The sequence below is a fragment of the Astatotilapia calliptera genome, chromosome 13, assembly GCF_964374335.1.
Source record: "Astatotilapia calliptera chromosome 13, fAstCal68.1, whole genome shotgun sequence".
In the NCBI taxonomy this organism is placed as follows: domain Eukaryota; kingdom Metazoa; phylum Chordata; class Actinopteri; order Cichliformes; family Cichlidae; genus Astatotilapia; species Astatotilapia calliptera.
Window position 1 is genome coordinate 21,687,733 of NC_137434.1, and position 16,967 is coordinate 21,704,699.

Consider the following 16,967-nt stretch of genomic DNA (forward strand, 5'->3'; position numbering starts at 1 on the left):
GGGCACCTTTGGAAAATGTCCTAAACTGATTCTCCAGGCCAGTGTGTAGAAACAGCTTCAGAGCACTCCTGACTTAACTTAAGACTGGGAAAATAAAATCCATAGTCAGGAGTTAAATGGACTAAAACCTTTATCTCAGTATTGAAATGGGGTTAACACTTTTGTGAGGTGGGGTAGATTTTTATGAAAGGATTTGTTTTTAAAGAAAAAACTGATCTTTGTAATCATAGGCTCATAAAGGGAGACATAAAATTGACAGGCAAATCACAGCAATCAGTTTATTTTCTTTGTGGTGGTATCATAAATATATATTGACATTTTAAGCAACCGAAAAAAATAACCTTCAAAATGTTTAAAAACTTAGGCCTACATGGTTTACTTAAACTATTTGACATTCAGTGGAGAAAGATGGTTGAGCCTTTATCAGTTTCTGTGTTTCTGCTCTTTCTAGGTAAGTAGTATCAACAATTAAAAAAGGGCAAAACAAAAAGCAAACAGCAATAGAACCAGAAAAAACAAATGGATGGAGGAATACCATTGAGGTCACTGTTTTACATCTGCATTTTTCTGCATTGTTGTTGAATAGCTTATTTTTGTTATAACTTTCATTTCTGTCTTTGCAGTGTTACGTAGGAGATCTGAGGCCATCTCTAATGAGATCAACACCCATGTGCCATCTAATCTCAAACATTTCATTAACTCTGTCTTCTATTTGGAGAATAGTTTTCTTATTTCTGTGCGTTTTTATTATCTTGTTCACTATTTACAATCGTATTTCTTCGAAGTCACCCTTGCTGTTCTTAACATTCTGCCAACTGTTTCTCCCTAGACTTAAGGCGAAATATTTCAAAAACATCATTTCTAGGTTTTTGCAGGTTTTATCACAATTCTTTGCACTTGGAAGCTTTATGAATTTGCCCTCAGATGCTTTATGTTTATGAACATGACCCCTGGAATCCAGAAACGTGTTTTTATTGACCAGCAGCACCCCGCTGTTGCCAGAATTATGACTCTGTGGGGGTTCGAAGGAAATGCAAGCAATACTAAATGGGACACTGACAGCTTCTCTGTACAGTACATTTATTATGAAATGTGAGAATTATAATATTAGCTAGATCACAAATAGAAGTCTTTGTCATTTCAATAGAAAAACGTTAATTTCTTGGGTTAGCATGACAGGGCTTAATAGCAAATTAACACAAAAAAGAACAATTAGTGGTAGACACATAAACCAAAAGAGTGAGAGGAAAATAGTGAGAAGGAATTGTTATATAACAAAATCATTTATGGACAGGTAATCTCAGATTACCTCCCTTCCCGACCTCACACAACAAGCTCACTGCATACTAAAACTTACCTGACTGCCCATCTCAACAGGGGACAGAGATTCATCATTCACTTCATCACTGTCAGAAGCAGGGCTATTATTAAGTTACTTGATCTCAACACAATTCACTACACATAATTTTATTTTGTTTTACTGTCTGATGCTCATGTGCAGTTTATAAACTACTCAGGTTTGCGTACTTTCCTTTTATCCCTTAGTTTAAGGCATACAGCAGTTATTTATTTGCAGGCAAAACATTCAAACAAAAAACACTAAAAAGGAAGCATGAATGTGCCATGATGTCACCTCGTAGTTTGTTTACTGCTGTTTTGATCTTTGGCTTTTTAAAAAAAAAAAAAAATCAGATGTCATGAGATAGTTGATTTGAATTTATTTTTTTATTTCCATTATGCCTGTGATTTAAAAAAAAAAAAAAGAAAAAGAAAAAAAAAGAAAGCATTACACTCTATTACAGAAGCCTTAAAATTAGTACTTGAATTTATAAACTCATTAACATAAATTTTACAAATCAAATAAGTAAAATAAGTTTTTCATTCAATCTGCCACCCCCTATTGGTCACTAAAAAAATGTAAAGGACTTCCATATTGTGTGTGTATGCTTGTATAAATAAATAAATATATATATATGTATATAGATAGATAGATAGATAGATAGATAGATAGATAGATAGATAGATAGATAGATAGATAGATATTCAACTGTTTGTTGGTGTACAAAACTAACCTACCAGTCAGATGGCAACAACCCAGTACATTTAGTCATGTTAACGTGGTCAAGGCGGCCTGCTGAAGTTTAAACCAAGCTGTTAGTGCCAGATGGGCTGGTGTGAATAATTCAGACAGTGGTGATCTACTGGGATTTTTCCACACAACCTTCTCTAGGGATTACAGAGAATGGTCTAAAAAAGAGAAAATATACAGTGAGCAGCATTTTTCTGACTGAATAAGCGTTGTTGATGCCAGGTCTCAGAGACCAGACTGTTTTGAGCTGGTAAGAAACAAAATGAATTTATATAACAACCTGTTACAACTAAGATATGACCAACAGCATCTCTGAATCCACAATTTATGTCTTTGAACTTTAAAGCAGATGGGCTACAGAAGAAGAAGACCTCTTCCGGTGGGCCTCCTGTCACTTAACAATGGGTGGTGTTTGTATTCACTGCATTCAATAAAAAGGCTGCATGGAAGGCTGTTTCTTTGAAGCTGGCTAGGAGACAGGTGAGGAGCGTTCAGCTCCAAGAGCTTGGTTCTGGCCAGCCTTCCCTTGCTAGCAAGTTTACGTTGTTGTCTTGCTTTCTTCATGGATGATGAGTCTCTGAACTAGCGGGCCTGTGGAAGCGCAGACCCAACAAAATGCTTTGCTTTTTTGTTTAACACTTACTGTTTTTCTGAATTGCTAATACAGCTCCCATTATCTCAACCAAATTCTGGATGTCCTAAACCAATTTACTGAATCAGTCATTCTTTTGGTAAAACAGTTTACACTCAGACAAAATTTGCAGATCTCATTTCATCTTTTAGAAAAACTCTAAACACATTCTTACTCAGCGAAATACATTTTGAACAGTGATTCACTCGTGATGCACAGCGCTATCCACAGTAGGAGGAAATTAAACACAACTACAGCACAGATGTAATTTCCTAAACGCATCAACTCAAAATTGTTCACACAGTCAATATGTCAGTTCAGAATGCACAGCTAGCAAGGGTGAGCAGAAGGTCACTAACAACAACGGATAGAAACAATTTGAGAGGTAGAGGAGAATTACACTGAGGGGTAGAGTTGAGAAAGTACTTCTTAGGTTGGATAAGAAAAGCTGGCGACTTTCATGAGTAAACTGCAGTACAGACTAAGGTTTTTTTCTTGGAACCTTCAAACTACACTCACAAAACTTTTAATCATGCTAGCAAACCCTCGTAAAAAACATCTAAACACCTGTATCTATATACAGGGTGGGCCATTTATATGGATACACCGTAATAACATGGGAATGGTTGGTGATATTAGAAAAAAAATAGAAAGGTTTTGTTCTCTTTCTCTGCAGATGCTCTCTTGTCAGTATGAGCTTGACTCTTTACAAAATGCTGATGTTTTAGTCACATGACTTTCTAAATATAAAGGGGAGGATAGAGAAGAAGGTGGTGATGAGGTGCTTTTATTTCTTTTTTTTTTAAACTTTGGTACAATTTCAAGACAGCCACATGAGGTTGGAAAGGCTTGAGTTGCGTGTTTTGAACACTGGTTTCGATAGTGTTATTATTTTTGACTGGTTGTGTGTTTGATCTAAAAATACAGGGTGGGCCATTTATATGGATACACCGTAATAACATGGGAATGGTTGGTGATATAAAAGTCCTGTTTGTGGCACATTAGTATATGTGAGGGGGCAAATTCCTCAAGATGGGTGGTGACCATGGTGGCCATTTAGAAGTCGGCCATCTTGGATACAACTTTTGTTTTTTCAATAGGAAGAGGGCCACGTGACACATCAAACTTATTGGTAATGTCACAAGAAAAACAATGGTGTGCTTGGTTTCAACGTAACTTTATTCTTTCATGAGTTATTTACAAGTTTCTCTTTGTTCACAGCCATTGACATGTTGAAGAGGTTAACACATGAGGAGTGAATCGAAATTGTGTTGATATCTGGCGAAAGCAGTAACCGGGTCATTGCAGCAGATTTCAATGCAAGACACCCTACGAGAAAAACCCATCTCCCATGCTACAGTTAGCAAACTGCTTGCTAAGTTTCGTGAAACTGGTTCAGCGTTGGATTTGCCAAAATGTGGACGCAAGAAAACTGTCACTAATGAAGAAACATCGGTGGCTGTCCTAGCTTCATTCAGCAAGAGCCCACAGCGTAGCACTTGCCGCATGTCACTGGAGAGTGGCATTAGTCGAACATCCCTTCGGCAGATATTAGCTCCTCAAAAATGGCACCCTTACAAACTCCAGCTACTGCAGCATCTCAACGAGGATGACCCAGATCGGCGCACAGAAATTGCAGAATGGGCTAAACAAAATTTGGAACGGGACCCTCAGTTCATGCAGAAGATTTTGTTCAGTGATGAGGCAAACTTTAACAAACAAAGCCACCGCTGTTGGTCTGACACTAACCCACATTGGATGGATCCCTCCAAGACTGTTGGAACAACAAAAGTGATGGTTTGGTGTGGTATATGGGGTACAACGATAGTGGGCCCATTCTTTATCAATGGAAACCTCAAGGCCACTGGATATTTGAAATTGCTGCATGATGATGTGTTTCCCTCTTTGTGCACGGAAGCTGGCACGTTCCCTGAGTTTTTCCAGCAAGATGGTGCACCACCACATTATGGGTGCCAGGTCCGAGCATTCCTAGATGAACAGTTTCCTGGAAAGTGGATTGGTCGTCGTGGGCCAGTTGAATGGCCCCCAAGGTCTCCCGATCTGACCCCCTTAGACTTTTATCTTTGGGTTCATCTGAAGGCAATTGTCTATGGTGTGAAGATACGAGTGCAGCACCTGAAACTACAGGTACTGGATGCCTGTGCTGGCATTTCTCCTGCGGTGTTGTTTTCAGTGTGTGAAGAGTGGGAGAAGAGGGTTGCATTGACAATCCAACACAATGGGCAGCACATTGAACACATTTTATAAGTGGTCAGAAACGTGTAAATAACTCATGAAATAATAAGGTTATGTTGAAACCAAGCACACCATTGTTTTTCTTTTGACATTACCAATAAGTTTGATGTGTCACATGGCCCTCTTCCTATTGAAAAAACAAAAGTTGTATCCAAGATGGCCGACTTTTAAATGGCCACCATGGTCACCACCAATCTTGAGGAGTTTGCCCCCTCACATATACTAATGTGCCACAAACAGAACTTTAATATCACCAACCATTCCCATGTTATTACGGTGTATCCATATAAATGGCCCACCCTGTATTTTTAGATCAAACACACAACCATTCAAAAATAATAACACTATCGAAACCAGTGTTCAAAACATGCAACTCAAGCCTTTCCAACCTCATGTGGCTGTCTTGAAATTGTACCAAAGTTTAAAAAATAAAAAATAAAAGCACCTCATCACCACCTTCTTCTCTATCCTCCCCTTTATATTTAGAAAGTCATGTGACTAAAACATCAGCATTTTGTAAAGAGTCAAGATCATACTGACAAGAGAGCATCTGCAGAGAAAGAGAACAAAACCTTTCTATTTTTTTTCTCACTGCAAAACACTGCATAATGAACCCTTTGAAACTCTTCCCTCTGTATTCTGCTCATTCCATAATAACATGTCTGCTGCTGCATGGCTCATCTGAAAGCACTGCTGGAGATCCTGTATGAAGAGTTTCATTAAGTCTAACGCCCAGCCAGGACTGACCAGGTGTCCGAATTTCCTTGGGGAAAGTTCCTTGTTAAGACCATTCTCAGCGTTGGTGTATGCATGGGGTCAAAAGTATCAGAAGATGCCACATATTTAGCCTGGAAATAGACAAGTAATTATTTTCTTTATTTTTTTCTTTGTTTTCTTTATTTTATTTTTATTTTTGTCTGTCAACCAAGCAGTTAAAATATTTTATTTCTGTCATTTTAAAATGACATTTTCAGTTCAGAAACCAAATGGTTTGATTTGCAGTTATACACAAATATTGTCATTTTTGCTTGACAGTGATTAGATATTTAGTATTTATAAGAGAATCTGTCTCAGTTGACCATGTTTACTTGTGTTTAGATTACAAATTACAATTTTCTATAATTATTTACACATGAAATGGTAACAGATGTCAAGAGAGTTTCATAGTATTTGCTTTATCTCATGTTACAGACTGACAGCCTAATGTATGAATGAACAGGATTCGTGAGTGACTAATTACAATTTGATACTTAATAAATCCTTCAGGCTTAAGTGTTTACTTGCTTATCAGCAGGAATTCAACACTTTCAAATTCGCAGAAACTTGGCTTTTGGTTCAAGGATGCTTAAGCAGAAGAGATCCAGATGTTTGTTAACATGAGGGCATGAGGCATAGACCTCTTGATTAGGAGTGTCTTCTTTACTCAGTGTATCACTCCTCGGTCTCCGGTGACCCCAGAGAGTGGAAAGAATTTGAACAGTAACAACATCACCTCCACTACCTGTTGGCTTGTAATAGAAGAAAAGGGTGAGAAGTAATTAGGGAGGCTGAGTTTGTTATTGCTCCAGGGAGAACAATGACCCCTTCCAACATGAAATATTTAATGGATTATACAAGCGTCCATCCCCCAGGGAAAGAGGACAGAGATGCCCTTTCATGCAGTATGCAACCTTTTAATTTGTAATTTTTCTTGTTTTACTGAGTGATCATGTCCTCAACCTATGAGGTGAGCGAATCTGAAAGCACACGCACAGACATGCAGTGTGAACGCCAGTGGTGAGTCATACACTGTCACATCCCTGTATATATATATATGTATATATTTTTTTTTTTCTTTTTAACAAAACAAATCAGATCTTTGGGGTTGTGTTCCTATAAACTTACATAAAAACCTGTGCAAGAACAGTTGTTTTTTGGATTTTTTTCACAACATGCTGTCTAAGAAAAACACAATGAGCAACATGACTTTGTTGACATCTCTGCATGATTCATGATTAAGTGAATGGGGATGGGTGTTTTATTTACGCCATTGTTCGTCATTTGTTCTGCTCCTATTGTTTTGAATTTTGATGCCGAACACCCACTGTGCTGTTTGCTTAATAGCTCCCTACAGCCTCGAGCTATTTGTTTAAAAGCATATATGAAATTATTAATAATCTCAAAACGAATACCTTACTTCAGTGTAACAAAATAATACATTTGAAGCACAAGTTTGTGTAGGTATACTTGGAAGAAAGAGGAGATTTTCAGCGCTGTCTGTTTCAATTTGGAATCAAGTGTTATTGTGCAAACAGGGTTCCTTTGTGCCTCACCATGCCCTTGAAGAGCTCATGCACGAGCAAAGAGGCCTGCCATAGAGTGGTCTAATCAGCCTGTGACAAATCAGCCTCTTCTGCAGCTTGTTTTTCATTTGGATAATGCAAGCCACCTCTTCTGAGTGATAAAACAACCTCTGTGGAGTGGACTTTACACCACCAGATTAAATGTGATCACCTTGCCAGCATACCCTGGGAGATTGCCATGATTAAGAGGCAAAAGAGAATAATGATAATCATATGCAGGATAATAGCCCATACCAAATGGCTGCATGATCTGTATATAAATCACAATCCATTTCACAACCTAAAGGATGCGTTTATCCCTTTCGATGGGATTTAACGCAATGGCAATCTAATTTTTTTAACCCCTATGTGACCTAAATCATGTTATCCCTGTACTAGTTTATCATATAAATGTCAATTCCTAAAAATCTGGGACACTAAATGTTAAAAAATGTTTTTGTTTCACCTTTTTCAGCATTTTTTATGTGCCTTTAAAATCATTTGAAGGCCTGCAAACTAAAAAACACAGAAGGAAGTTAAGACCTTGTGAATTTTACACTGAGGTTAATAACTCGGGGCAAATATTAGCTCAACTTTAAACAACACAATAATGACTGCATAAGAGTGGCTGAGTCAGAGAGTAAAATATTGTAAAACCACTTCACAAAACCCCCGTTCAGCGGGTGTAATGCTGTAAAAGCATGTAACAGTGTGTAAAAGCATGAGCGTTTAAGTTTGTGTAAGTGTTTGTCTTTGTGCCCAAATCACAAGCTGGGTGTGGGAGACTGAAGAGTCTTGTTGGACATAAACCGTATAATTGTGGGTGTATATATCCCTTAATGAAAGCCTAATCACATCAGAAAAGGCTTATGGCACAACACCAGTACTTTATTTTCCTTCGTAAGCAGAAAGGGTTTGAGATATTTATGCAGGCTTTACATCTGCCCCAGAAAGAGTGAAAACTGGCAGCATCCCATGAATTAAAGGCAGTTCATGCTCAGAGGAAAACTGTTAAATTAATTAGCAGCAACTCATTTTGTTATATATGTAATACTGGAAGAGTTAATATCCAAGTAAGACCTCTGATAGGTTTTAGCATTACCCCCAACCCTCAGGGAAATTGACCCCAGAACTAATCCATATGAGGAGGGAAATGCATGATGAGAGAAAATGTAGAAACAGAGCACATTAGTAGACAGAAAAAAACAGTGAAACACAGGCAGCAATAGATAGAAAAGGACGTATTGGGAAAACAAGAGGGACTGAATCCTAACATTTAGTCTATAATGAGATTGCCTCTTGAGACTGAACATGGACAAAGGAGAAGACAATGCAAAACAAATATGAACAAATCTGCCACCAGAAAACAAAGCACTGTCTCCTTTCTCTGCTCTTGGCACGATCATCAGTATTCATCAACAAAGATGGAGAACTCTAAATTGGAGGTTGGGGCTTCAGTATGTTCCTAGCGCCATCTTGACCTGTACATGTGGCAAGCAAAAAGAAAAACAAAAAAACCCAGAAGAAGCTGCCAGGCAACTAATCACCTATCCTGTTGTTGTAGGAAAAAGTCATCTTCCATTTTTGCCACAATTACCTAGTGTGATGGAAAGGTCACACTCATCAGGTTATATCTTGTCCTTTGTGATGAAGCATGTGGGGTAAATACCAAAGAGGCGACATCTCCATTGATTGACTGTGAATACTAGAGTGAGTAAGATGCTAAAATTGCTGCATTGTGCCAAACTGTGGGTGGGAAAAACTTTTTTAGCATCAAAGCCAATTTTAATTGCCAGCTGTGAAACATGTAATGGCCTTGACTATTGTTTTACATTGTAGGAAGGCACCTAGATGTGAAACACTAAATATATACACCAATAAATGGTGGCTGTTGTGTACATGTTGTGTACATGTAACTGGTATATATATATATATATATATATATATATATATATATATATATATATATATATATATATATATATACTAGGGGTGCAACGATACACAAAATTCACGGTTCGGTTCGGTTCGGTTCGATACTTTGGTGTCACGGTTCGATATTTTTTCGATACGAAAAAATGTTCATGCCTTTTTAATTTGTCATTTATTAAAATTATAAATATATATTTTAACTCAAAAGTACAGTTTTTAAATTTAACCCTAACCCTTGTGCCTGTTTTTTATTTTGACAGCGAATGCGCACCTGCGGACCACTTATGTGCAGCCCTGGTTATTTAGCTCGTCATATTGCAGCCACAGAAATTATTTTGTCCATGAAACCATAAAGCTGCACTTTCTTTTTGCCTTATAGTCTGATTTGTCATAACTTCTCCGTTTTGTGGTAAGCTTTTCTTTGGCTGTCACTTCTTCACCCTGACCTGTGTTATTTGGCTCAACAGAACTGAAATATAAATCCTGCTGCTTTTACACACACTCACATAAGCTCAGCGGGAGATTTCACTTGTCATGTTTGCATAGTAAGCTAACGATTAATAAGACAATGTCAGAGGAATTGGTGCACAAATTATCATCACTCACAGATCAGTGCTGTCGCTCTCTATACACAGTTCGCACGATTGCAAAGTGAAAGCAAAAAAACAAGCGCAAATTCAAACGCGATTTCAATGTGTCACATATTGACAGTGGCTCACCGATGCCAATGACATAATTACCCAGCTACATTTCTGAAAGAATGCAAAAGCATTGACATATATTTTTCCTTCCTACAATAGCCCGACGGGCAGGGAAGAGATAGACTTTGGTAGCCCGACTGAAAAAGTCGCTAGCCCCAGGACGTCGGGCTAGCGATATTGCAAGCCCTGTATCTGATTGAGGAATCACTCATCTTTGGAAAAGAGAGTTTATTACAGAGAAATGTCTCTTTCCAAAATAAAAGCTATACTATCCGCTTCTTCTGGGCTATATTCTCAGCAGCATAAGGAGAATCATGTGCTAACAGCTGTCTAAATGACTCGGCTAAAGTTAGTAGCATGCTTGTTGTTTTTGTCTTTGCACTAGGATGATGTCGGCGTAAATGTGCAGTCATATTCGTTGTGTTCCCACTAGTGCTTAATCTCGTTGAAATGACCTTAACGCCACAACACGGCAAATCTCCGTTAATGAGCTACCGCCGATCGCCCCGTGCATGGGGCTAGACGGCCAACACGTTAACGAGCTAACTGCGCTAACACACTAGTTCCCATCCATGTAATTGAGCATTGCATGGCACATCCAACATACTGTTTTACTTTAGTCCATGACGCGCTTACCTTCAGGGTCATACGTCACATGAAAACCAAAATAATTCCAAACGCCAGATCTGAATGAGGGTGGGGGAGGTCCATGTTGCAAGGAGAGCTTAACTTCTGTCTTGCTAGCTTGCCCTGCGCTCTTCCTTCTGACTATGCTGTCTGTGTGGAGCGCTCAGTGGATCTGCGCTCGACAGTGCAGCCTAGGCGGAGTAGTCGAACGCAGATTCACTGAGCGCTCCACACAGACAGCATCGTCAGAAGGAAAGTTGATAAAATAAATTACAAATGTTGTATTGTTCGATACATATGCGTACCGAACCGAAAGCACTGTATCGAACGGTTCAATATCGATACGAATATCGTTGCACCCCTAATATATAAAACACCCAGCACGCCCCTGCGGGCGGTTTTATCCTTCAAGCTCGGGTCCTCTACCAGAGGCCTGGGAGCTTGAGGGTCCTGCGCAGTATCTTAGCTGTTCCCAGGACTGCGCTCTTCTGGACAGAGATCTCCGATGTTGTTCCCGGGATCTGCTGGAGCCACTCGCCTAGCTTGGGAGTCACCGCACCTAGTGCTCCGATTACCACGGGGACCACCATTACCTTCACCCTCCACATCCTCTCGAGCTCTTCTCTGAGCCCTTGGTATTTCTCCAGCTTCTCGTGTTCCTTCTTCCTGATATTGCTGTCATTCGGAACCGCTACATCGATCACTACGGCCGTCTTCTTCTGTTTGTCTACCACCACTATGTCCGGTTGGTTAGCCACCACCATTTTGTCCGTCTGTATCTTGAAGTCCCACAGGATCTTAGCTCGGTCATTCTCCACCACCCTTGGGGGCATCTCCCATTTTGACCTCGGGACTTCCAGGTTATACTCGGCACAGATGTTCCTGTACACTATGCCGGCCACTTGGTTATGGCGTTCCATGTATGCCTTGCCTGCTAGCATCTTGCACCCTGCTGTTATGTGCTGGATTGTCTCTGGGGCATCTTTACACAGCCTGCACCTGGGGTCTTGCCTGGTGTGATAGACCCCAGCCTCTATGGATCTTGTACTCAGAGCTTGTTCTTGTGCTGCCATGATTAGTGCCTCTTTCAGTCCAGCTTTGTCCAGCCACTGGTAGGATTTCTGGATATCAGCCACCTCCTCTATCTGCCGGTGGTACATACCGTGCAGGGGCCTGTCCTTCCATGATGGTTCCTCGTTTCCCTCCTCTTTCTTGGGTTTCTGCTGCCTGAGGTATTCACTGAGCACTCGGTCAGTTGGGGCCATCTTCCCAATGTATTCTTGGATGTTCCTTGTCTCATCCTGGACTGTGGTGCTGACACTCACCAGTCCCCGGCCCCCTTCCTTCCGCTTAGCGTACAGCCTCAGGGTGCTGGACTTGGGGTGAAACCCTCCATGCATGGTAAGGAGCTTTCTTGTCTTTATGTCAGTGGCTTCTATCTCCTCCTTTGGCCAGCCTATTACCCCAGCAGGGTACCTGATCACGGGCAGGGCGTACGTGTTATATATATATATATATATATATATAGACTTTTGCTTGCCACATGTACAGTCATTCATTAGGTATTGTACAAGTAATTTAAATCACTAACAGATAGCATAAACAAAGATGGGTAACTGGAAGAAAAACCAAAAAAATGTTACTGCAGCCTTAAAGGTATCTAATTTATTAACATTATTATAAGCAGCAGATTTTTTAAAGCACTAAATGACCTAAATATAAAACTAATCCTAAATATGTGAAATATTTGAAAGACAGACTTCTCTGCCACTCTATATTTGAGCATAACAAATGTAACCATAAACAATACGTCACACTTGAAAATGCCTTTATAACCTCTTGTGAAACCTCATAAACATATGCAGTCCCTACACTTCATTGTTCATCAATTTATGTACACATCAGTTTACAGATGCTTTAATGCTACAGCAGTACATTAGAAGCAACAACTATGGAATTTCATGAGTTGTTAATCATGTTAATCATGTCTGCAGTTCGTGGGACAAGCTAGAAAACTGAGCAGTAGTAGCAGCAAATGAGAATTCTGTTAAACTCCAAATGTTCGATAGCAGGACAACATTTCTTCAAGTTTAAAATGAAGTGCATGAATCACTTTAATGACTGACATTTTATTTGTTTATTTTATTTGTCTGTTTTATTGTTTTTCCATTATGGCATGCATGAGGTCTTATATGAATTAATAAGATAAGATAAGATAAGATAACCTTTATTAGTCCCACACGTGGGAAATTTGTTTTGTCACAGCAGGAAGTGGACAGTGCAAAAGTTATGACGCAAAAATTAGAATACAATAAGAATAAATACAGTACACAGCTGTACAGAATAGAATAAAATAATATACTATATACAGTAGAATAAAATAGAATAAAAATATACAATAAGATAAAAATAGAATACGAATGCTATATACAACTGAGTAAAAATACAACGATGCCAGAAAAGATTATTGCACTTAGTGTTATTGCACATGTGTGGATGTGTGTGTTTGTTCAGTTAAAGTCTTTGTTGTGGAGTCTGACAGCAGTGGGGAGGAAAGACCTGTGAAATCTCTCCGTCCCACACCGTGGGTGCCGCAGTCTCCCACTGAAGGAGCTGCTCAGTGCTGTCACAGTCTGCTGCATGGGGTGGGAGACGTTGTCCAACAGGGATGACAGCTTAGCCGCCATTCTCCTGTCACTCACCACCTCCACTGGGTCCACTGAATGAATGCCTTTTCAATTAGGAGGTCATGTACAAAAGCATGATAACTCCTGTATGCTTACTGTGAAGTACAATAACTAGAGCTTTTAATGTTGTATAAAGGTTAGATTCCATTTAACATTAGCAAAATTTATAATAATTTCTAACCTCTCAAATGTATACAAATCAAAGATGAGACAAAAATAATCAAATCTTTTTGACCTCTCTAAAAACAAACGTTTTATTTATTACTATTAACGTAATAACATTACTTTAAAAGCACTTTGCCTCAGCAGAGTGCTATCCCGGGTGTCTGTTTTCAAGTGTCTTCTAGTGCCTGGCATGTACTGTATTCACTAATTCACGCTCGTGGATGGGTATAATCTTATCTGAATTACCCTATATGTAATAAAAGAGAACTTCAAAGCATCTTTATTAATTGTGTGGCTTGAACTCTGGACTCGAGCGATTTCTGCTGAGTGGATAGAAAGACATCCCTGCCTTTGATCATTGCAGATTTTAGGGGAGGGAGGTGAGGTCATTTAGAAGCTGGATCCCTACGGGGAACTAAACGAGGGAATCATCAATTCAGACAGCATGACCAAATCCTTTTGCTCAAACACTGCTGATCAGACTTAATCACTGGATTGTTATGCTGTGAACCCATGAAGAGGTTCAATATAAGCCCAGATCTGGATGAGAGTGAGCCAGCTCCAGGGACAAGAAGAGCAGAACTTTGTTCCCTGTAGTTGCTGACTTCTCTAGCGGCTCTGTGAACTGACACCTATACACCTTAACTGCCTGTGTGTACAAATAGCAAATGTGCAAATCGTTAGAGAGTCATTGGTTGCTCTAAGGGTGCAGGAGTGAGCTCATGAGATAAAATCCTCAGGGAGAAAAAGCAGATGAAAGTGCCCAGCAATGGCTAATGGTATGACTTTTAGCACTCAAGTAGGAAGGCAAATATTTTGTATACTTGAAATTTTAAGCAACGTTTGGATGAGAATTCCCTACTTGATTATTGGACTGCTACAGAAAAATGACCACAAGGTTTTCATCTGTGTGCCAGTGTTTTTAAACATAAATACAAGCTTTATTAAAATACACTTTAAAATGTCCAGCCCGTCGTACTTCAAACCAACCCTCTGGGTTGGCCTGGAGTGTAGATAGTAGAAATAAATTAAAACTAAATGTTGCTAAACTACATGTGTGTACTTGTTCATTGCATCAAACATAAAACACATATGAATAGGAATTGTTTTTGTCTATAATTGTGCAATTCCCATCACATGCTAAAAGAAATGAATCTACTCAATATTTCTAAAGGCAAGGTTATGTCCCAAATGCTGACAATGGGTAGCCCTAATGTTCTAGTGGATGCAGGAAAAGAATAGACTGAAATTAATTAGAAGTAAACAAATTTAAGCTAATGACACCAAAAAACGTATAAAAATGTAGTCAATCCTAAATCCAAAACAAAGTCAGGACTAAACTAGAACAGAAACCTAAAACTTGCTGAAAAAGATATATATAAGATAAAAAAGAAAGTTGCTAGAAAGCTTTAGAACAAAAGGTTCCAAGACAATTTGGCTGTCCAAAAAAACAGCATTTTGCAGCATAGCTGTAAGAGTAGCGAATCAAGCCAATTTCAAACCATTCAAATACTGAACTACATTAAAAAGAGGTTAAACCAGTATGATAAATGTAACTATTTAGGTAAATTGCTTACAACCTAAGAAAAAGCTTTGATATTTTCTTAAAATATCATCTTTATCTTTCAGTTATTATAGCTAAAGTTGACCAATCACTTCCAACTTGTTTTTGCTAACAGTCGCTAACAACCTGTTTTTGCTAACAGACTAGCTAAAGTGTATTGGCCTAGTATTACAGCTAATGTTTCTTTACAAATATAAAATCAGTCAGAAAAGAATAAAATAAATAGACCCAATCAGATGTTATAACTTGGGACTGAATACGTATTCAGTCAAATCAATCCAGTATATTCCGATGTTAAAACAGGCTAAATCAGTTACCACAGATACCAGCAGAGCGTCTAAAGCAGTGTTTCCCAACCTTTTTGAGCCAAGGCGCACATTGCACTTTAGAAAAATCACACAGCACACCACAAAACACAAATACTACTCATGCTCATGACAAACGCTATTCATGCTAGTGCCTTCATCTGGGTCAGAATATTCTTCAGGACCCAGGTTAGATTGACTACTTTTTCTTTGTCTCACAGCATGTAATTTCTTCTTCGTCTTCTTCTGTTTTTCTGGCAGTTGACAACCCATTTAATTACAGCAGGTGGTTGTACTGCATCTAGTGGAAGATAATATAAATGATCTGCCTGTAACTCAATCGATTGTATCGATACCAAGTCAACATCGGTATCGGATCGATGCTAGCCTGCTGAAATCAATTCTTTACTTTAAGTTCTGCTCTTGTTTGCGATGCTGTGCTTTCGGCAAAGACGAAACAGCCAGGTCGCCGGATTCGCCACTCCTTTGGCAGCGGGGAGCAGCCACACTTTGCTCCTGCCCCTTCTTGTGTTTAGATGTGACTTAAACACTTTGGGGGGTGTTAAGTTTACATATTTATATTTTCAGTTTTTGTTGAGAATTTTAATTATAATTTTTGTATTATAGTTTCTCAACAGTACTTGTTTGTTTTAATTTCTTTACTGGTTGGCGTGCACTATTTAAGATTTTTGTAAAAACAAATTAAATTAAATTAAAAAAAAATTGATAACTGTAAACCACCACAGCAGACCCGATGGCATTTTCATGCATCGCAGCATCATTTATTCTTACAATAATCACACGGTTACTGTAACAGTACATTCAACAGCTGCAGCTCTCCCGCTGCCAGCCGTACACGTCACCACCAACAGCGACAACACAAGCAGAGCACTGGTTTTAAGCTGGCGAGGCGTGATCGTAGATGGCGTGCAGGTGAGTCCATCTCACCTGCACGCATTGCAGACCACGCCCCGCCACAATAATAAAGCATTTTCTATTTAATTATAAACTTTGTCCTAATTATGTCCTGGGTTTTTAACTATTTAATAATAAAAAAGGAAACATCACAAAAACACTTAAGGTCATGAAAATTAATTGAAATTTAGCAATTCAATGACGCATCCACCTTATTTATTGAAAAGTATCAGTATCGGTATTGGCGATACTGACCCGTATTTACTTGGTATTGGATCGATACCAAAATAAGCAGTATAGCACACCACTGCTAATCGGGTGGAACGAGATAATCTTCCACGGCACACCTGATCAGACACAGTGGTTGGGACACACTGATCTAAAGCTTACAGCTATAGCACAGACCTGTTTTCACACAGAATACATGTGACTAGTGCTGTGTTAACCCCAGCAGTGGCGGGTCTAACAACTTTCCCAACTGAAATCCAACATTGTATGTTATGCAGTTTTTAGGAAAATATCTTAAATGTATTTTTGTTTTTTGTTTTTTTGTTAATTATATCATCAAGCTTAGAAACTCTTATAACAGCCTTAGACTGCAGGGTATACACATATGCTGATGTGAGTAATTAGGTGTGGCAAAAAAAAAAGTGTCAGGAAACAGAACAAAGGACAGAGTAGAACACGCTGATTAAATGAAAACCAAAACAGGCCATGACAGTAAAAGAGGCTGAAACCCTGACAGCTTTATTGCTCTGAAATTCCATATAAGCA

The 16,967-nt window shown here is 39.0% G+C and overlaps 1 protein-coding gene across 4 annotated transcripts in view; it reads right to left on the minus strand.

Annotated features, from left to right (window-relative positions):
• The window catches only part of grid1a (glutamate receptor, ionotropic, delta 1a), a 282,018-nt gene that overhangs the window by 242,303 nt on the left and 22,748 nt on the right, over window positions 1-16,967 (minus strand). The window lies entirely within an intron of this gene.